Below are 20,723 nucleotides of genomic sequence, written 5' to 3'. Positions count from 1 at the left end.
GGTGGCGTCCCTTCTCCAGGAGCTACTCTCGCTAGTGGCATCATGTCAGGTTTGTGCCTTTCTCCTTCGGATTTGCACTGTCTTCCCCTGTGCTCGCCGCATCTTCCTTTCCAAAAAACTGTGCCCTCTACAGAGTCTCTTTTCCTCTCTTTGGTGAGCTTGGTCCCTAGAAGCCATGTGCTCTCCCTGGGGACTGGGATGGGGAGGCCGCAGCGAGGCTTTTCCTTGAGGTCTGGGGAGATGGAAGTTTGTCAGAGTCCCCTTGGTTTACCTTCTCCCGGGGTGATTCTTACACCAAGTTGAATCACCTCTATGTATATTTCTTTCTAAACAGAACTCTGATGCTGCCCCTGGCTCCAATCATGGCTGAACTCACGTGAATGTCTCCCACTTGGGCAGCAGTCCTGAGGCTGAGGGGTCAGGGCAGGATACTGCCTGTGATATACTTCCCCATGCATCTGTCCGTACCCTTCTCTTAGTCAGTTTTATTGTTGCTGAGTTAGAAGTTAGAAGTTGAGAAGAGGTATATAACAGGTCATAGTCTGTAGAGGTTTCAGTCCATAGTCAGCTGTCTCTAACCCCAGAGTGGGCTGGCAGAGGGGCATCTCAGAGGAGAAACAATCCATGGCATGGCAGGCACATAGGCAGCAAGCAGCAAGTAGCAGCAGCACCATACCTCTATTTCCTTTTTATCTCATCCAGGCTATAAACGTTTTGCCTGGTGCCACCCATACCCAGGTTGCATCTTCCTCTTATCTACTCCCAGACTTATGATAAACAAGCTAGTGGTCTAATCCAGTATCACACTCACGCAATTCCAGTATCACAGCATAGATCAGTGATGGCAAACCTTTTAGAGATGCATCCCTAAACTGAAACCCAAAGTGAATTCATTTATTGCAAAGTACCAATGCTGCAATTAAACCTGAATACTGTTTTTAGTTTAGAAAAGACAACTCAAACATTAACATCTTTTGTCTTAAAAGAGAAACAGCACGTGGGCGGCCATCAGCTTGCCATCATGGTTCTAGATCCAGCCATTCCTGCAAAGCCCATCCATGAGTGCACGAGGAGTGGAGGGACATCTAGATACAAGCTCTAACAAGCCCTGTCACTGTGTTCCCATTCCTAGACTATGGATGGACCTATGGCTAGGGTTCAGTGATGTTTAGAATGTTTAGGGCTGAGGTTAGGTTTAGAATCAGGGTTAAGTTAATAGTAAATGTTAGTGATTGCTCTAGGGATAAGGATAGTGCTATGTCCAGGGCTGGGTTTAGGATAAGATGGGTTTCACCAGAGTCAGAATTAGTTTTGTGGTTACATGTATTTTCAGAATGAGTGTTAGTGACAGGCCTAGGGATATGGGTAGAACAAAGGTGAAGGTAAGGGCAAGGACTAGGTCTGGAGTTTCAGAAGTTTTATTGTTAAGTTTAGGGAACCACAAGTTTAGGGTTATGGCTAGAGCCATAGGGTTAATTAGGTTTAGGGTTTGTGTTATAATCAGGGATAAGGTGATGTTTAGTTTAGGTTATGGCTAGGTTTATAGATAAGTTTCAGGTTCCATTTAGGGATATGTCTACAGCTAAGGCTACTGCTAGGGTGAATTCTAGATTTAAATTAGGGCTAGGTTTATGGTTTTGCTAAGTTTAGGTCTAGGTTTAGGTTTAGGGCCAAAGTTCTGTTAAGATTAGGGCTAAGTTTATGGTTATGGTTAAGGTAGGGTAAGGGGCTCGATTTAGGTGCGTGCTACGGCTAAGGTTCCAGTTTTCTAGGTCTAGGTTTAAAAGTAGGGTTAGGGTGAGGCCTAGACCTAGGGCTAGGGCTGATGCTATGGGTAGGCATAAGCTTAGGTTATTGTTTGATTCATGGAGAGTGTTAGAGCTAGAATTGCATTTAGGGCTAGCGTTAAGGTTGAGGGCTATGTTAAAGGTTAGGGTTGGATTAGCTTTGTTTTAGGGTTAGTGTTAGTTTAAGGTTGTGATTGTACAGGCTTAGGGTTAGGGTTAGGGTTAGGGTTAGGGTTAGGGTTAGGGTTAGGGTTAGGGTTAGGGTTAAGGTTAGGGTCGAAGTCAGAGCTGGGTTTAAATTTATGGCTAGGCCTCCAGCTAGGGGGCTCAGGCTAGTGGGCTAAGGCTGGGGCTAGGGTGCTAGGACTAGGGGGCTAGTGGGATACTGTTAAGGGGGCCATGGTTATGGGGCTAGGATGCAAGGACTAGAGATAAGGGAGTAGGTCTAGGGATAAGTTGCTTGGGGTAGGGCATGGACTAGGGCTCAGGTCCTATGTCAGATACTAGTGGGCAGGGGCTAGGGCTAGGGGGCTAAGGGGCTAGTGTTAGGTGGCTAGGACTACGGGATATGGCTATGGCTAAGGGTAGGTTTAAGGAGCTAGGCTTAGTGCGGTACGGCTTGGCCTATTGAGCTAGAAGGCTACTGCTACAGGGCTGGGTCCAGGGCTTGAGTGCTATGGCTATGGCTAGAGATCTAGGACTATGGCTAGGGGGCTAGGTCTAGGTCTAGGGTCCTAAGGGACTAGGGCTAGATTGCTATTTGGTTAGCGCTCGGGTGGTAGCACTAGAGCTAGGGGAATTTGGTGCTAGGGTTAGAGTGTTAGGGGGCTAGGGCTAATGTGCTAAGGGCTAGAGGCCTAGGGGTCTATGCCTATGGGGCCAGAGCTAAAGGTCTAGGGCTAGGGCTAGGGGGCTAGCACTAGGGCAAGGCCTAAGTCTAGATCTGGGGGTTAGTGCTAAGGAGTTAGGGCTAGCAGGTCAGGGCTAGGGGCTACAAGGATAGGGCAATAGGGGACTAGGGCTAGGGGACTATGGGCTAGGGACCTAGGGGCAAGGGCTAAGGGGCTAGGGCTAACACTAGGGCTAGAGAGATAGGACTAGTGCTAGGGGGCTAGAGCTAGAGTGCTAGGGGCTGTGGGGATTGGGAGCTGGTCTTAGGGCGCTAGGGGGCCAGGGGCTAGGGCTAGGAAGTAGACGACTAGGGCTAGGGGGTTAGGATTAAGCAAAAAAGGCTAGGCCTATGAGGCTAGAGCTAGAGAGTTAGGGTTAGGGGGCTCGGGGGTTACGGGGCTAAGGTTTATGGGCCTAGGACAAGAGGAGTAGGGCTAGGGTTAGGGGGTAGAGCTAGGTGTAGCAGGTTAGACCTAGGTCTAGGGGGCTAATGCTAGGACTAAGGAGCTACAGCTAGGGCTTTGCTCTTAGTGCTAGGGACAGGGACCTGGGGCTAAGGCTAAGGGGCTAGGACTAGCAGCTTAGGGTCAAGGAGGCTAGAGTTAAGGGTTTAGTGGGCTAGGGCTAGGGATCTTGGGTTAAGGCTAGGGGGCTAGGTAGCTAGAACTAGAGCTAGTGTCCTAGGGCTAGAGCTAGTGGGTTAGCGCTGGGGGCCTGGGGCTAGGGTTATGGTGCTATGACAGTGCTCGGGGGCTAGTTTACTAGGGCTAGCATGCTATGGACTTGGCTAGGGGGCTAAGGTGCTAGGGCTAGTGGGGTAGGGGACTAAGGCTAGGGCTAGGGACTATGGTATGGTGTAGGGGTCTAAGGCTATAGAGCTAGGTCGAGGGTGCTAGGGTCTAGGGCTAGCAGGCTAGGGCTGGAGGTATGGGGCTAGGGCTACGCACCTAGGACTAGGGGATTAGGGATCAAGAGGGCTAGTGCTATGCAGCTAGAACTAGGGCTAAAGCTAGAGCTACCAGGCTAGGGCTAGGGCTAGGGCTAGGGCTAGGGGGCTAGGGCTAGGGGGCTAGGGCTGGGTTGTAGGGCTAGGGTTATGGGGCTGAGGCTGGGGCTATGAAGACACGGCCAGGTTAGTGTGCTAAAGTAGGTCTATGGAGTTAGGGGTCTAGGGCTAGGTGGCTAGGTGACTAGGGCTAGTGTGCTCGGCCCTCAGCTAGAGGGCTTGGGTGTTGGGTTAGTGGGGTAGGCTGGTTCACGCTTGGGCTATGGGGCTAGAGTTAGTGCTTGGTGGTCTATGGCTAGGACTAGAGGTCTAGAGCCAGGGATATGGCTAGGGCTAGGGCTAGCAGTAGAGCCTGGGCTAGGGCCTGGGGTGCTAGGGAGCTAGGACTAAGGGGCTAGGGTCTTTGGCCTAGGAGGTTAAGGATCTAGGACTAGGGCTAGGGTCCCAGGGCTAGGGCTAGTGGGCTAGGGCTGGTGTGCTAGGGCTGTTGTGTTAGGGCCATGGGGCTGGGGGCTAGGGCTACGGGGATAGGACGAGGGGGCTTGTGGTCAAGGGGACTAGGGCTAAGGGGCTGGCAGGCTAGGCCTACGGCTAGGGCTAGGGGTCTAGGACTGGAACTATGTGGCTACTACCAGGGCTGGGGCCAGGGATAAGTTTAGTGGGCCAGAGATAGGTCTAGTGGGCTAGGGTGCTAGGGCTATGGCGTATTGAGATAGGGCTATGGGACTAGGTCTAGCACACTAGGAGGCTAGGGCTAGTGGACTAGGGCTAGTGGGGTATGGGTCTAGGGCTCTTCAGCTAGGCTAGGGTTTTAGTAGTCAAGGGGGCTAGGGCTAAGGGGCTAATGGGCTAAGGCTAGGGTCTAAGGTTAGGGCTAGGGGGCTAGGGGGTTATTGGCTAGGGTTTGGCCTAGCTGATTCGGGTTAGGACTAGAGTGCTATAGCTAGAGCTAGGCAAGGACTAGGGCTAGCGGTAGGGCTATAGCTAGGGCCTAGGGGTCTAGGGAGCTAGGGTTAACTAGTGTTAGCGCTAGGTGGTTATTGGTAGGGCTAGCTGGTTAGTGCTAGGGCTAGTTGGCTAGTGCTATGCTACTAGGGCTAGGGCTAGAGGGCTTGGGCTACTACTAGGGCTAAGGGACTAGGGCTTGTTCTAGGGGCTACAGGGACAGGGGTCTATGGATAGTGGGCTGGTTGACTAGGGTCCTAGTGGGCTAGGGCTGGGGACCCTGGGTTTGGAGTCTACAGCTCGTGTCCGGCTTGGGGCCTAGGGCCTTGGGGCTATGGAGCTAGAGCTAGTGCTAGGGGCCTTGGGCTAGGGGGCTAGGTTTAACTGGCTATGGCTAGGGATCTAGGGCTAGGGCCAGGGAGCTAGGGCTAGAGCTAGAGGCGTGGTATTAGGACTATGGTTATGGCTAGGGCTAAGGGCTAGAGGTCTAGGGACTAGGGCTAGGCTAGTACTAGGGCTAAGAATAGGGCCAGGACTAGGCTAGTGTAGGGGGCTAGGGGTCTAGCAGTCTAGGATTCTATGGGGCTAGGGCTAGGGCTAGTGCTCTAGGGTAGGGCTAGTGAGCTAGGGCTAGAGGGCTAGATGGCTAGGGGTGTAGGGGGCTAGGGAGCTAGTGGCATAGGGTGCTTGGTTGCTAGTTGTCTCGAGCTGGGGCTGGGGGACTAGGGCTGGGGTGCTAGGGCTTGGGTGCTAGGGGGCTAGGGGTAGGGCTATGTGCTAGAGCTTGGGCTATGTGTTAGAGCTAGGGCTAGCAGGCTATGACTATGTCTAAGGGGCTGAGGCCAACAGGCTAGCGCTGGGGCTAGGGCTTGGGTCTAGGTATAGGGAGTAGAGCTAGAGCTAGGTGGATAAGGCTAGAAGACTAGAGTTAGAGCTATGGGGTTATGGTGAGGGGGTTGGGCCTAGGAGTAGGGCTAGGTGGAGAGGGTTGGTCTAGGGGCTAGGAGCAGAGGGGGCTAGGGTTAGGGACCTGGGGGGCTAGATGTGTAGAGCTAGGTTGCTGAAGGTAGGGGACTAGGAGATAGGGCTAAGTCTAAGGGTCTAGTTCTAGGGGTCTAGGTCTGGGTGACTAGGCCTAGTGGGCTAGGGCTATGGGGCTAGGGCTAGTGAGCTAGAGGTAGTTCTAGAGGTCTATTGGCTAGGGCTATGGGATTAGCAGGCTAGGACTAGGGGTAGGCAGCTAGGGCTAAGGCTAGGGGGCTAGGGATAGGGATAGTGGTCTAGGGCTAGGAGTCTGGGGCTAGGGCTAGAGGGCTAGAGCTAGGGCTAGGCTAGGGCTAAGCACAGGGGATCGCTAGGGGACTAGGACTAGGGCACTAGGGCTAGGGTCTAGGGGCAAAATTAGGGTGCTAGGGCTAAGGGAACGGGAGTCCAGAAGGCTAGGTGTAGGGGTCTAGGGCTAGAGGGCTATGTCTAGGGAGCTAGGAGACTCGGGTTAGGATTTTGGCTAAAGGGCTGGGGTTAGCACTTGGGGAGGCTAGGGCTAGTTGTAGGACTAAGGAACTAGTGGTCTATTGGCTAGGGCTAGGCCTAGCCAGTTAGGGTTAGGGCTTGAGTGCTAGAGCTAGGGTTAGGCAAGGACTAGGGCTAGGGGACTGTGGGTGTCCCCTAGGGCTAGGTGACTGTGGGTGTCCCCTAGGGCTAGGTACGTGTGTTCTAGGGCTATTTGGTAGGGGACTTGGGCTAGGGGGATAGCATTAGGCAGCTAGGGCTAGGTGGCTAGGACTAGAGGCTTACGGTCATGGAGGCTAGGGCTAAGGGGTTAGTGGGTTACAGCTAGGGATCTAGGGTTAAGGCTCGGGGGCTAGGCCTAGGCCTAGGGGGCTATGTCTAGGTGGTTAGAACTAGGGCTAGGGTGCTAGGACTAGGGTTAGTGGGTTAGGGCTACAGGGCTGGGACTAAGGCTATGGTGGTATGGCCAATGCTAGGAGGCCAGGGTTAGGTCTAAGGGGCTAGGATGCTGAGTGACTAAGGCTAGCATGCTAAGGTCTTGGCTAGGGGTCTTGGGTGCTAGGGCTAGTGGGGTTTGGGACTGAGGTTATTGGTAGGGTTGGGGGCTAGGGCTTAGGGAATGTGAAGTCTAGGGGCTAGGGTATGTTGTACTGATCTAGGACTAGGGGGTTAGGACTAGGGTGCTAGGCTCTAGGGCTAGCAGACTAGGGCTAGTGGGATATGGGGCTAGGGCTAGTGGACTAGGACTATAGGTCTAGGGGTCAAGGGATCTAGGGCTAAGGGGCTAGTGGGCTAGGACTAAGGGCCTAGGGTTAGGCCTAAGTGGTATGGGCTTATGCTAGCTGGCTAGGACTAGGCCTATGGCTGGCGTCTAGCACTGTGGGGCTAGGACTAGGGCTATCTACAGGGATAGGGGCTAAGTCTAGCATGCTGGCTATGTCTACCATGCTAGGCTAGGGCTAGGGGTGCTAGGGCTAGTTTGTAGGGCTAGGGCTGTGTGTCTGAGGCTGAGGCTATGCAGATAAGGCCAGGTTAGGGGGCTAGAGTAGGTCTATAGGGTTAGGGGTCTAGGGTTACGGGGCTATATAACTAAGGCTACTGTGCTTGGCCCTCAGCTAGGGTGCTTTGTTGCTAGTGCTTGTTGGGTAGGGTGGTTAATGCTTGGGCTAGGGGCTAGGGCTAAGGCTATGTGCTTCGTGGTTTTTGACTAGGGATAGAGGCCGAGAGCTAGAGCTATGTCTAGGATCTAAGGCTAGCACTAGGGCTAGGTCTAGGGCCTGGGGTCCTAGGGGGCTAGAGCTAAGGACCTAGGAGGTTAAGGAGCTAGCGGTAGGGCTAGATCTACCACCCTAGGGCTAGAGCTAGTGGGCTAGGGTTGGTGTTCTAGGGCTGGTGTGCTAGGGCCATGGAGCTGAGGCCTAGGGGTAGGGGTATAGGACTAGGGGGCTTTTGGTCAAGGGGGCCAGGGCACAGGGGCTAGTGGGCTAGGGCTAGGGCTAGGGGTCTGGGAATGGAACTACAAGGCTACTACCATTGCTGAGGGCCAGGGCTAGGTTTAGTGGGTCAGGGCTAGGTCTAGTGCACTAGGGTGCTAGGGCTATGGCGTAGGAAATTCGGGCTATGGGGCTAGGTCTAGTATGCTAGGAGGCTAGGGCTAGCGGACTAAAGCTAGTGGGATATGGGGCTAGGGTTATGTGGGTAGGGCTAGGGTTTTAGGGGTCAAGGGGGTAGGGCTAAGGGGCTAATGGGCTAAGAATAGGGTCTAGGGTTAGGGCTAAGGGGCTCGGGGGCTATTGGCTAGGGTTAGACATAGCCTGTTAGGGTGAGGACTAGAATGCTAGAGCTAGAGTTAGGCAAGGACTAGGGCTAGTTGTAGGGAGATGGCTAAGGCTTAGACGCCTAGGTGGCTATGCCTAGGAGGCTAGTGCTAAGGCTAGGTGCTTAGTGCTAGAGCTAAGTCGCTAGAGCTATGGGACTAGGGCTAGGGCTACAGGCCTAGGGCTAGAGGGCTTTGGCTAGGACTAGAGCTAGGGGACTAGGGCTTGGTCTAGGGGTTATAGGGATAAGGGTCTGTGGATAGTAGGTTGGTGGCCTAGGGGCCTAGTGGGCTAGGGCTGGGGACCCTGGGCTCAGAGGCTACAGCTAGTGTTAGGACTTGGGGCTAGGGCTATGGTGTATGGAGCTAGAGCTAGTGCTAGGGGCCTAGGGCTAGGAGGTTGGGTTTAATTGGCTAGGGCTAGGGGCCTAGTGCTAGGGCCAGGGAGCTAGGGCTAGAGATAGAGGGCTGGAGTTAGGGCTATGGCTATGGTTATGGCTAGGGGGCTAGAGGTCTAGGGACTAGGGCTAGGCTAGTACTAGGGCTAGAGGTAGGGCTAGGACTAAGCTAGTGTTGGGGGCTAGGGGCCTAGAGATCTAGAAGTCTATGGGGCTAGGGCTATGGCTAGGGCTATGGCTAGGGCTAGTGGTCTAGGGGTAGGGAATAGGGCTAGAGTTAGGTGGATAGGGCTAGGGTGCTAGATTTAGGGCTTTGGGGCTAGGGTGAGTGGGTTGTGCCTAGGACTAGGGCTAGGTCGTTAGGGCTTGTTATAAGGGCTAGGAGGATGGGGGCTAGGGTTAGAGTTAGGGTTAGGGTGTTAGGTTAGGTTAGGGTTAGGGTTAGGTTAGGGTTAGGTTAGGGTTAGGTTAGGTTAGTTAGATTAGGGTTAGGGTGGTTAGGGTTAGGGTTAGGGTTAGGGTTAGGGTTAGGGTTAGGGTTAGGGTCAGGGTTAGGGTTAGGGTCAGGGTCAGGTTTAAGATTCTTCCATGTTTATGGTTATGGTTATCATAGGTGTATGGTTAGTGCTGAAGGTTAGAGTAGTTCTGGTATAGGCCTTTTTATTGTGTTGCACTCGGGTTTATGTTGGTGTTAGGATTAGGATTTTGGCTACGTTCTGAGTAAGTGCTAAATTTATGTGTAGGTCTATTGCTTTGGTTAGATCTAGAATTCCACAGGTTTATGGCTATAATTAGTGTTACTGTTACGTCTAGGTACAGGCTATATTTAGTTTTAGTGTTAGGGTTAAGGTTAGATTTAAGTTGAGGTGGACGTTTCCAAGATGTTTAACAGTGAGATTATTTTTAGAGATTGCATAGTCCTGGGATTAATGTTATCTTTCCACCTGGTTTAGTGCTAAGATTGGGGTAAGGAAAAGTGTTAGGGGTAGAGTTTGAGCAGTTTTAGGGTTAGGATTACTTTTTATGTCAGGGTAAGTGATAGGTTTAAGGTCAGAATTAGTGATAGATCTAGGGTGGTCTAGGGTAAAAGCTAAGACCAGGGGTATGGAAGGGGTAGGGTGAAGGTTTAGGAAAGTTAGTTAAAGTTAGTTAAAGTTAGTTTTAGCATAAGGTTAAATATATAGGGTTAGGGCTAGTGCAAGATTTATGACCAGGACTAGGTTTGCTTCGGGTTATATTATGGCCAGGATTTAGGGTGTAGTGTTAGGAATCAGGGTTAAGATTATAACATTGTTAAGCTTCAAACTATATATTTGGTTTTATGATGAGGACTAGGGCTAGAGCTATTGCTAGGATTCCACTGTTTACTTATTTTTCTCATTGCTAGGGCCAAATATCTACTACCCAAATATTGGATTAAAAATGCTTAGTTATCTTGGGCTGATCGGACACACAATCTTCCACATGAGTGGACAGCAAAGGCTTAAATAAATGAGACAATTGTAATGATTTTAGGGCTTCAGGACAGTCTAACTCTTACAGTATTTAAGATTCTCTGGGTGAGGACTCTGGGTTAAGAGTCTCTGAGTTAAGACCCAGACTTCCCTGGACTGTCTGTGTTAATTAGGTTTTCAAATAAGGGAGTGGGATACTGAAGAGAATGCAGGAATCTGGGCAGAACTTGGGAAAACCTTTACGGAATTCTCCAAGTAATACTTGTGGTAATTTAGGAGAACTAAGTTAACTCCAGGAAGATTTTCCCTGCAGGAGTGAGATGCCTGCAGCTACAGTCTCCTTTAGTTAATTGGGATTGGAACCAAAAATCCTCGGCTGTGGTCTTATCTTGTCCTTTGAGGTGTCATGGCTTCACCCAACATTACAGGCCTCTGTAGGGACCAGTGGCTCACATGTAACGGTGGAAAGCCAATTGGTTAATGTAAGTCCTGCTCAGAGCTGCTTCATAGTGGTCTCGATCACCCAAATTAAATGAGAAGAGGTTTATTTTAGCTTATAGTTTGTGGAGGCTTGGCTTCATAGTCAGCTGGCTCCAAAGCAGGACAGCATGATAGAGGGGTATGGAAGAGAACAAACATTCCATGGCAGGGCAGACAGGGAGCAAATGCAGTGAGCCTCCTTTTGCCTTTATATTCCATCTGGGCTCTAAACCTATTGATTGGTGCCACCCATAACCATGGAGAGGGTTGTTTCTTCAATAAATTCACCCACCCTCATCCAGGTCTTTGTTAAATCAATTAGTTCACTAATCTAGTACCATACACCATGATCCAGCAATCTTTGAAAAGCCCCACCTGTAAGTGCTGGAGGATGTGGGAAACATCTAGATACAATCCATAGCAGCCATCATGCTTAGGTTTAGATTTAGGATTAGGTTTAAATTTAGGTTTAGGTTTAGACTTAGATACAGTTCTAGAGTTCAGGTTATTGATAGGGCTAGGGCTAGAATTAGGGTTAACTCTTGGGCTAGCGTTAAGATTTGGTCTGGGTTAGAGTCTACCAGGTTTAGGTTTAAGGTGAAGTTTACTGTTACATTTAAATTAGGGCTATGTTTAGGCTTAGGTTTAGGGTTGGGTTTAGGGTTCTACCAGTTTTTGGGATCAGGTGAAGTTTAGAGTGAGGTTTAGGTGTAGGGCTAGGGCTAGGTTTAGGTCTAGGGCTAAGTTTCTTTTTAGTAAGGATAGGATTAATGATAAGGCTTGAGTTTGGGGAGGTCTTGAGTAAGGCTAGTGTTAGGTTTATGGCTAAGGTTGGAGTCTATGTCTAGGGCAAGGTCTATGTCCAGTCTTAGGGCTCCACTAGGATTAGTGTTAGAGCTAGAGCTAGCACAAGTGCTAGAAATAGGCATAGGGACTGGGTTTTACTAGAGTTAGTTTTTAGGTTAAATATAGTGTTAGTGTTAGGGTTTAGGTCAGGATTAGGGGAGGGGTAGGGCTACAGTTAGGGCAGGGTAAGAATTTGTAATGTATTTATGTTTCCAGTTAAGGATATGCCTGGGCTGGGAACTGTGCTAGGGACTATGTGTAATGTTAGGGTTAAGTTTACGGTTTGGGCTATTTGTATGGATAGGGCTAGGTCTAAATTTACAGTCAGGATTAAGGGTAGGCCCAGGGTTACATTTAGGATTATATCTAGGATTTGGTTTATGGTTAAAGTTAGGGCCAGGCTGTGATAAGGTTAGGGCTTTGTTTAGAGCTACAGCTAGGTTTAGGTTTAAGATTAGGTTTAGGTGTAGGTTGCTAGCATTGGGCTTACAGCAATGTTAGGATTAGGGTTAATTTTGGGTCTATTTCTAGTGCTAGGTCTAGGGTTAGGTTTACATTTATGGAGAGATCTAGGGCTAGGACTAAGGCTAGATATAGGGCTCATGCTCAGTCTAGGGTTTTAATTAAGGTTATGGTTAAGTTTATAGTTGAGTTAGGGTTGGGTTAGGTGAGGGTGAAAGTGAGCTGAGGTTTATGGTTAGCGTTAGTGTTAGGGTTTAGGTTTAAGGTTACATCAAGTTTTGGGTTACAGTTAGGGCTAGGGTTAGATTCTTTATGACTAAAGCTAAGTTTATGCCTATGGATATAGTTCTGCCAGGGTCAGGGTCAGGGTCAGGGTCAGGGTCAGGGTCAGGGTCAGGGTTAGGGTTAGGGTTAGGGTTAGGGTTAGGGTTAGGGTTAGATTTAGGCCTAGAGTACTACAAGGCTCAAATTAGAGCTAAGGTTAGGATCCTCATGGTTATTTAATGTTTAGGTTTAGTGTTAGGGTTGGTATTATGGTTTTTGCTTGTTCTGGGGATATAACTAGGTCTAGGGCTAGTGGTAAGAGTAGGATAGTGATCCTCCAGAGATAGAGTTAGAGTTAGAACTACGTCATGGCCATGGTTAGTGCTAAGGCTCGGGCCAAGTCCAGTGTTCAATGCTAGTGTTGTGGTTATGGTTAGGGTGAGATTTTGGTTTCATGTTACGGTTTTGCACAGGCTTAGCATGATGGTTCCAGCAGGGTTAAGGTTACAGTTAGGACTAGAGTTACTGTTAGTATTATGAATCCACCACGTTTATGGGTAGGTCCAGAATTAAGATCAGCATTATAATTAAGACTAGTATTAGGGGTACTAATAATCAGAGTTAGGATTATGGTTAGTATTTTGCTTATGGCTATTGATAGGGTTATGGCTAGCAAGTGGGAAACTCATCAGGGTTGAAGTGAGTCTTTGAGTTAGGGTTATGGTTAGAGTTAGGGTAGTGCTTGGTCTAGGCTAAAGTGGTGTTCAACTAAGGTTTGGTTAGAGTTTGTAGCTTTATCATTAGGCTTCCACCAGATTTATGATTATCATTAGTGTTCTCATTTGGCTTGGGCTATGTCTAGGACTAGGGCTAGAGTTCTATAAGAATTAGAGTTTGGGTTTGTTTAGGATTAGGGTTAGGTTAAACCTGGGGCTAGGGCTAGGGAGAACACTGAGTCTGGTGTTTTTTCATGGTTAGTGTTAGTGTTAAGGTTATGGTCATTGTTCATTCAGAGTTAGTGCTATAGTAGGCTTTGCCCTAGTGTTTGATTTAGGGTTCAAGCTATGTCTAGGGCTAGTGTTACAGTTACACCAGGGTTAGGTTTGAGTTAGGGTTAGGATGAGGATTAGGGTTAAGGTGAGGCTTATGGTTAGGGTTTGTCAAGATTTATGATTTAGGTAGGTTAAATGTCATTTACTGCAAAGATTAGAGTTAGGTTTGGTATTCACGTTATGGTTACATTATCCTTAGAGTTAGAATTCCTCCAGCTTTACAGTCTGCATTAGGCATAGTGGTCTGATTGAGGCTTGGAATTAGGTCTACAATTGCTCCGGAGATTTGGTTAAGTATCTGCATATGGTTAGAGTTCGGGTTTGTTGTGTTTCTGGATTTTGGCCTGCTGGAGTCTTCTTCTGGGCATAATTCCAGGTTCTTTCTGTCTGCGAAATAATTAGTCAAGTGAAGCACAAAATGTAATGATGCCACAGAGTTATAAATGTAAGTGTATAAAGCAGTGTCTGTGGAATGAGTTTAGGACCAGTGAAACAGGAGAAGAAATAAGTACACTGTATACGGCATGAGTGGGCTTCCATGATGGGACGTGATCATGAGAGCTCAATGGCAGATGTTCTTTTTCTTTTATTTTTCTACACTGGCATGAGGTTTAGGTCACCATTTTGCAAACCTACTAAATTTCTCACAAGAAGTCCACATGCAGGGCTTTGAGAACTGTGCTGAGCACATGTCCTGGGATTTTGTAGTTAGCATGTCCCAAGAATTATCCCAGCTAGTATTTCATATGCCCTAGTGGGACGTTTTATTTAACAGAATTTTGTATTTAACCTCCTCCTTTCCTAGCCAGTCTTTCGCACACCCTAGCCTCCTGCCTCATCTCTTCCTGAGAGACACATCTGCATACACGTGCTTTCTGCTGGAAGAGGCTGTTGGTTATATGCCTTGGGGATTATGTTCTTTCCAACTATGTCAGGATGTTGTAGCTCATTGGCTGGGCTGAGAAAACAGCCAATGAGAAAAGAGTTAGTGATTTTGGGGCTGTCGGTTCAATGTGAAAAAGGAGGTAACTTTACTATTAGGCTGAGAGTGTGGAGCCCAAATATGAGGAACAGTTTAGCTTCCATGCTTCCTTTGGAGGAGAAAGTATGGCAAAGAAAGATGCCTGGTAAATTCTTGTCAGCCTGAGAGCCATGACCTCTGCAAGCTCCCATTTATTATCTGCACTCAGAGGAGTCCTGGAGTCTTGCCGCTAGCAGAATAATGTCAGGTTTTCCAGAAGTTCTTCTGGGTTGTCTTTTTCTTCAGACAGTCCAAGTGGGACTGACTTTATTCTGGGCAGTTGAAAACAATCATCTATCTCTGCCATCTTTCCTGCAGTGGGTGTGGCAAGTGTCACTGAAAAATGGCTCTTCCGTTTTGTTTTATTGGTCTGCAGGAGTCTCCTCTTTCCAAGTTTTAAAGAGAGCTTGGTCTCCAGGCTAGACATTAGGTATCCCCTCTGGGCGTGGAGCTGACAGGACTCTGTCCATGTACAGTTGAGTAACCTGTTGTCCTTGGCCCAAATGATTAAGATACTGTAAAAATCTTATGGTCTCTGATATATCAAAGATCCTATCAAAAGATAGAAAAGGTCCCCCACATAACACACCAAACAGACTCATTTGTAGCCCAGTTTTGGGGTTTAGACCTTCATGAGGGCTATTGGCAGTCATCTGAGACAAGACTCAGATGTTTCTTGCCAGTTATGCCCGGGCTCACTTTCAGATCTCATCGGCTCTTTTGACCTGTCTAAAAGACTGAGGACTCATGTAGAATGGAGATGAAAGTTTCTTCCAAAATCATTAGCCTCCTCCTGAGTTATTTGAGAGGTAAAAGAAGGCCTATTACTATGCAGAAGTTACTGGATAATTCAAACTGGGGAGTAATTTTTGAGGAGCACCTTACTACCTCCATGGCGTTTTCTAAGTGGGTAGAGAAGGCCTCAGTCTGGACTGTAATGTGTCTATTAGGACCAATATTTGCCTAAGTTCCCCACATCATGGCATATAGGTCAAGTTTTCGTCTGTCCTCCACAAATTTTGTCCCTCTCCTCTCCACCGGTTCTAACAAAGGAGGTGTTTTGGGCTCGCCAGGGTTCTTTTAGGCACAGAGTGGGCAAGCTTTGCAGACCTGTCAGGTGGTTGCTGCTCGTCTTTGTCCTGTGAAAATCTGAGTGACCATTTCCAGTGTAGCATGGCTTCCCATATGCAAAGAAGCATCACCTGTTTTGTATAGTCTTCCACTGTGTTCCTTTAGGAAGCACATTTGTTTTCTAAATATCACCAGAGTCCCTTGTTTATTTCCCCTTGTCCTTAGGTCTCTTTAACTTCTTGGAGAGTATAGACTGCTTTTAATGTTTCCATAGGAATTGAGAATCAGACTAAGGTTTTGAGAGGTAAGGTCTTCCTATCAGACTTTTGATTACCTAAAGAGACTTTTGACATGTCTCTCTGATGTCCCTTACAGTGCATGACAATGTCTTGTTTGGGAAGATATACAGCCTCTTGGAGTTGTAGAATTTCCTTTTTGTGCTTTATAGATGCTTGCTTATTAGTAAGTCCCTTTCTTGCCAGAGGGCTGCATGGGCCTGCAGTGCCAGAAAAGCATATATCGAGTCTGTATATATACTTAGCTTCTTTTTGCTTTTTTCGAATATGGATGCCCCAGGAAGAGCTACAGTACCTGGGCTATGGATTTAGCTCAGCAGCACAGTGCTTTCCTGGCAAGCACGAGGTCGTGAGTTGGATTCGTGGTACCAGAAGAAAAAAAAAACATGTACAATGTCTGCTTTTTGAGTAGAAATCCCTCATGAAAGCAGTTTGACCTCAATGACCTTTTGTGGACTGACAACTGTATAATCTGCCTTTTATGTCCTTCTTGGGCCAAGCTACTTCCATACATGAACTACCCCTCTTCAGGTACTTGGAAGGGCAGGTCCTGGATGTCCTGCCTCCTTTCATAGGTGTGGAAGACCATTTGTTTAGAATAGTGGCTAACTTCTGGGCCTATGATAGGACTAGGGCTAGAACTAATGTTTGAGGTAAGACTAGGTTAGGTTGACTGTTAGAAACAGTATTAGGTTTATGTTTAGAGTTCTTCTAGGGTTTAGGTGAGAGTGAGAAGAGTTTATGTTAGCGTTAGAGTTTTCAGTGTTATATTGAGCATGCCAATGGTTTAGGTGAGAAATAAGTTGAGTGTTAGAGTTCCACCAGAGTTAGTGTTAGTATTAGATTTAGTGTTAGTTTTTGTGATAGCCCCAGGGTTAGGGATAAGCCTATTGTGAGGGCCAGTTTTAGGGCTAGGGCTTGGGCTAGGGCTAGCAACAGGACTGGGAGAGTATGGCCAGAGCTAGGGTTCCACCATGTTCATGGTTAGATTTAGAGTTAAGGTTGAATTCTGGATTTCACTAGGTTTCAGGTTAGATTTCAGTTTAGATTTAGGGTTTAGGATTCACTATGTTTTTGTGTTGGGTTACTTTAGGGCTAGTGCTGGACTAGCGCTGGGTCTAGTGCTAGGGTTTAAGCCTTAGGTTTGGTGTCAGATGTAAGGTTCCACGAGGATTAGGAGTAGGGTTCCGGTTAGTCCTAGGACCGGGGCTTGAATTAGAGCTTGGGATAGAGCTAGGTGTACGAAGAGATCTACAGAGTCATGGTTGTGGTTTTGGTTAGGGGAGAATTAGCGTTCCCCTAGACCAGTCATGGCAAACGTACAGCATGCATTTTATTCGTTTTTCTCTTAAGACAAAAAGTGTTAGTGTGTGAATTGTTTTTCTAAACTAAAACATGAGTGTTCGGGATTGACTGCAGTGTTGGCACATTGTAATAAATAAGTAGGTTTTAGTTTGCAGTTTGGTTACTTGTCCCTAAAAGGTTTGCCATCATTGGCCTTGACTTAGGTTGAAACTTAGGGTTAGTGTTTGGACAAGGTTACTGTTAGGGTTATTTCCTGTAGGGTTAGGGTTAGGGTTAGGTCTAGGGCTAAAGCTAAAGTTTGAGCTAGCCCTGGGACTAGGATTTCACCAGAGTAATGGTAGTGTTAGTGTTGAGGTATAATTAGTTTCCCAATGGAGTTAGTATTTGTTTATTGTTAGGGCCAAGGTTACTGTTAAAGTCATGATTCCATTAAAGTACTGTTTAGGGTTAGTGTTATGGTTGAGGCTGGTAATAAAAATAGCAAAAAATCTGGGTTTCCATCATGGTTAGGCTAGGATGAGGTTTAGGGTAGGTGTTGGTGCTATGATTCAGTTGAGAAAAGGACTAGGGCTAGTGCTAGGATTAGTGTTAAAGTTAAGGCTTGGTTTAGGCTTAGCATTCAGTTTTAGGTTAGAGTTAGTGTTACAGTTAGGGTTAGGAGAGGACAGATATCCTTGGTAGGATAGATAGGGTTAGGACAGTATGGGTAGGATAGGGATATAGTTAGTGACAGGGTTAGTGTTAAGGTCAGGGTTGGGTTTAGGAGTCCACTAGGGTTGGTATTATTTTTAGGTTTAAGTTTAGAGTTAGGGTTAAGGTATATTTTTTGTTTAGGGTCAGGTTTTTCGTTCACCAGGGTTAAAACTAGTGTCAATTTAGTGATAGCCTTAGGTCCAGAACTATGGCTAGGTTCAGAGTCACAGTTAGCTCTTGGGCTATGGTTTCATTAGGTTTAGCTTTAGGAATAGTGTTAGAGTTACTGCTAAAGGCAGGGCTAGGCTTCCACTGACATTAGATTTAGGGTTAGGATTAAGGCTAGCTTGTGTTTTCCACCATGATTAGAATAGGATTTGGCTTGGTGATCGGGCTAGGATTAGTTTACTTCTAGGATTAGGTTTAGGTTTTGGATTAGGTTTATAGAATTTCTTGAGGGATATTGTTAGATTTAGACCTAGGGTTCAGCAGAAGCACAGGGTTAGTGTTCCAGCATGGTTAGAGTTAAGTTTAAAGTTTAAGGCTAAGGTTAGGGTTAAATTTTGGGCTCGGGCTATGCAAGGGCTAGGGCTAGGGTTCCATCTGGGTTTGTATAAGGGCTAGGGTTAGGTTATGTTTAGAATTAGTGTTAATGTTCCTCCAGGTTTTGGTTAGGATCAGGGTGAATGTGAGTGTTATGGCTAGGTCTATGCCTAGGCCAATGTCTAGTGATAAGGCTCCTGTTAGGGGTAGAACCAGCTTTAGTGTTTCATTTTAGGTTATGTTTCTGCCAGGGGTAGGCTTAGATTTAGGCTTAAGCTTAGATTTATGTTGAAGGTTATGGTTAGGGCTTGGGTAGGGCCTTTCTTCAAATAGGGTTAGCTGAAGTCTATGGTTAGGGTTAGAGTTACCATTAGATCTTCAGTAAGGTTAGAGTTGTTAAAGTAAGTTTGGGGTGAGATTTAGGGATAGTGCTAGTGCTAGGGCTAGCGCCAGTGTTACAAGGTTAGTGTTTTTGGTTATGGTAGGTTTAAGATTAGAGCTAGGTCCAGGTCTGGGGCTGGGGTTCAGGGTTACGATGGGGATTTGGATATGGTAGGGCTAGGTTTACACTATGGTTAGGGTTAGATTTATGTTTAGAGTTAGGGATCCACCATAGGTAAGTCAGATTTATTTATGTTAGGGTTAGGGGTAGTGATATGGCTACACTTAGAATTAATGCTAGGGCTCGGGCTATGGTTAGAGTCCCACTAGTTTTAGGGGTATATTTAGGGTTAGGCTTTGGGCTAAGGTTAGGAATAGGGCAAAGGGCATGACTAGGGTGAAATTTAGAACTAGGTCTAGGTTCCATGATTAGGGTTAAGTTTACATTTAGGGTTATTTGTAGGTTTGGGGTAGGGTTAGGCTTCGGTTCCCACAACAGGTTCAAGTTAGGGTTAGGGTTAATGTTGAGGTGAGGTCCCAGCCCAAGACTGACCTTACCGACCTGCTGCCACTGCTACTGCCAGTGTCCTGTGCACATTAGGCCAGGGAAGACCCAGTGTGGGATGACAAGCCTGATTATCTTGTCCCAGCCACTACCACCACCAGCACCAGAGGCCTGCATGTGCCCTGCCAGGGAGGACCAGCTCAGAGCAACTGACCTGATCACCCCACCCTCAGCCAATGTTGCCGGGGCCTGCTCCTGGAGTCTCCTCAGCACAGGGCAGCATAAATGACAGTCAGCAGACTCACCTGACTGAAGAAGAGACCAAGACCCAGAGGGAGAATTTTGCTTCAGTACTGAATGGTTACTGTGCCACAGACACAGGTGAGAGAATACAAAGGTAAGAAAATATCTTGGGAGACAGGCTTGGAAAGAGGGACTGCTAAAGAGAGATGTCTTGAGATTCCTTGGGAGGCTCAAGATCAGAGCAGGAATTTCACAGGCTCTATATTCCATTGAGGGAGACCTTGGAGGGTGAATCCCTCAGAGGGGATATCTTGAAGGACAAGGTAGCTAGTCTGGTGCAGTGGTGACAAATGTGCCCAAAGAGCCCTCCCTTTTGGCAGATGAATCACACTAGCATTGCATCTGCAGGTGAACATGGGATAACTGTGCCCATAAGGGTAGTGGTGGCACTTTGTGATATGTAAGTGGGTTTTTTTTTTTTTTTTTTTTTTTTGTAAGTGGGTTTTGGATTGCAGTTTGGGCACGCGGTCTCTTAAAGTTCCCCATCACTCATCTAGTGGTATTTTGGAGCTCTGGCACTGCTGCCTACAACCAGCACAAAGTTGGTTGTCTGAAGTTTTATAGGCTAATATGTGGGTGGCCTTATAGTCCACTAAAATCATAAACCTCTTAGTTCTGGTTCAGGATTCATAGTAGTTTCTAGGGTTTGTCAGTATCCAGTAGAAGTTTGATGCCATTGTGGGGACTGAACTTAGTAATGTAGCCAAACTAACGTTGTAATGTATAACAACTGATTTTTCTCTCTATGCCAATATCTAGATTTCCTGGGGACCAGAAAAAGTTAAAAAAAAACTGGATATACCCTCACAGGAACATACGAAGACAAGACAACAGAAGATCCTGAAAGTGTTCTAAGTCTCCTAAGGCAAATGAAAGGGACACAATTGGAGAGGAAGCAAGTGCCAGGTAGCAGAACCCTACGCAATGTTTGTAGAAAAGATGAAGAGAATAGATGAACTCCAAGAGGAAATGAACCAAAAGTTCACTGACTATCACTCAAACTGTTCAAAGTGGATAAGCGAGACATAGGTAAAAAATTGGAAGAGTTGACCAAATTAGTTCAAATCATGAATGACAAATTCACCAAAGATTTAGCATCCTCAAATGATGTCAGACAGATAAATCTGAAATAAAACCTGTATAGAATTGATGTTTCAGAAATGAGCAATGTGAAGCGTGTCTGATATTCAGAACAAAATGGTGAATGATAAAGAAGTACTAAGGATAGCAGGAAGAAAAACTACCCAAGAGCTGTTCAGTGACAAGGAAAAGAAAAACATAAGGCTAAGTGGAACCAGAGAAAAGCTAGCGGATAACACAGATAGAATTATTAATATGTCTACCGAAATCACAGCAGAAAACTTCCAAATATGAGAAAAGAGTTCAACATACAAGCAAGCAAAGCTACAGGAACTCCAATGATTATAATGAATAAAGGTCATCAGGAGACATCATGATCAAACAGGGATGTAAGGATGGTTCAGCATGTGTAATCAATAAATGTAGTACATTACACAAACAGGAGCAAGGTGAAAAACCGTATGATCATATCAGTGGACACAGGTCAGAAGAAGAAAGAAAATTTTATTGATGCAAGTGGATCCCAGAGGAGTGATCTCCAAAGTCTGAGGTGTTGATTACAGAGAGCTTGGCTTATGTAAAAAGTGGCAAACAGAAATTGCAGGAATGAGA

At 47.0% G+C, this 20,723-nt stretch overlaps 1 long non-coding RNA gene across 2 annotated transcripts; it reads left to right on the top strand.

Annotated features, from left to right (window-relative positions):
• The first annotated feature begins 331 nt into the window (after positions 1-331).
• On the top strand, positions 332-20,177 carry LOC102027965. Of its 2 annotated transcripts, XR_001233067.1 has the most exons (3): positions 332-417; positions 18,874-19,109; positions 19,791-20,177. It is a non-coding gene; the product is annotated as an uncharacterized LOC102027965 (long non-coding RNA). The 2 variants fall into 2 exon arrangements; XR_260237.1 differs by lacking the exon at positions 332-417 and having other exon boundaries at positions 16,954-19,109.
• Positions 20,178-20,723: the final 546 nt, after the last annotated feature.

The sequence above is a fragment of the Chinchilla lanigera genome, unplaced genomic scaffold (assembly GCF_000276665.1).
Source record: "Chinchilla lanigera isolate Chin_1 unplaced genomic scaffold, ChiLan1.0 scaffold00013, whole genome shotgun sequence".
NCBI lineage: Eukaryota > Metazoa > Chordata > Mammalia > Rodentia > Chinchillidae > Chinchilla > Chinchilla lanigera.
Note: the sequence above shows the minus strand (reverse complement) of the source record. Positions and strands in the feature narration are given on the sequence as shown.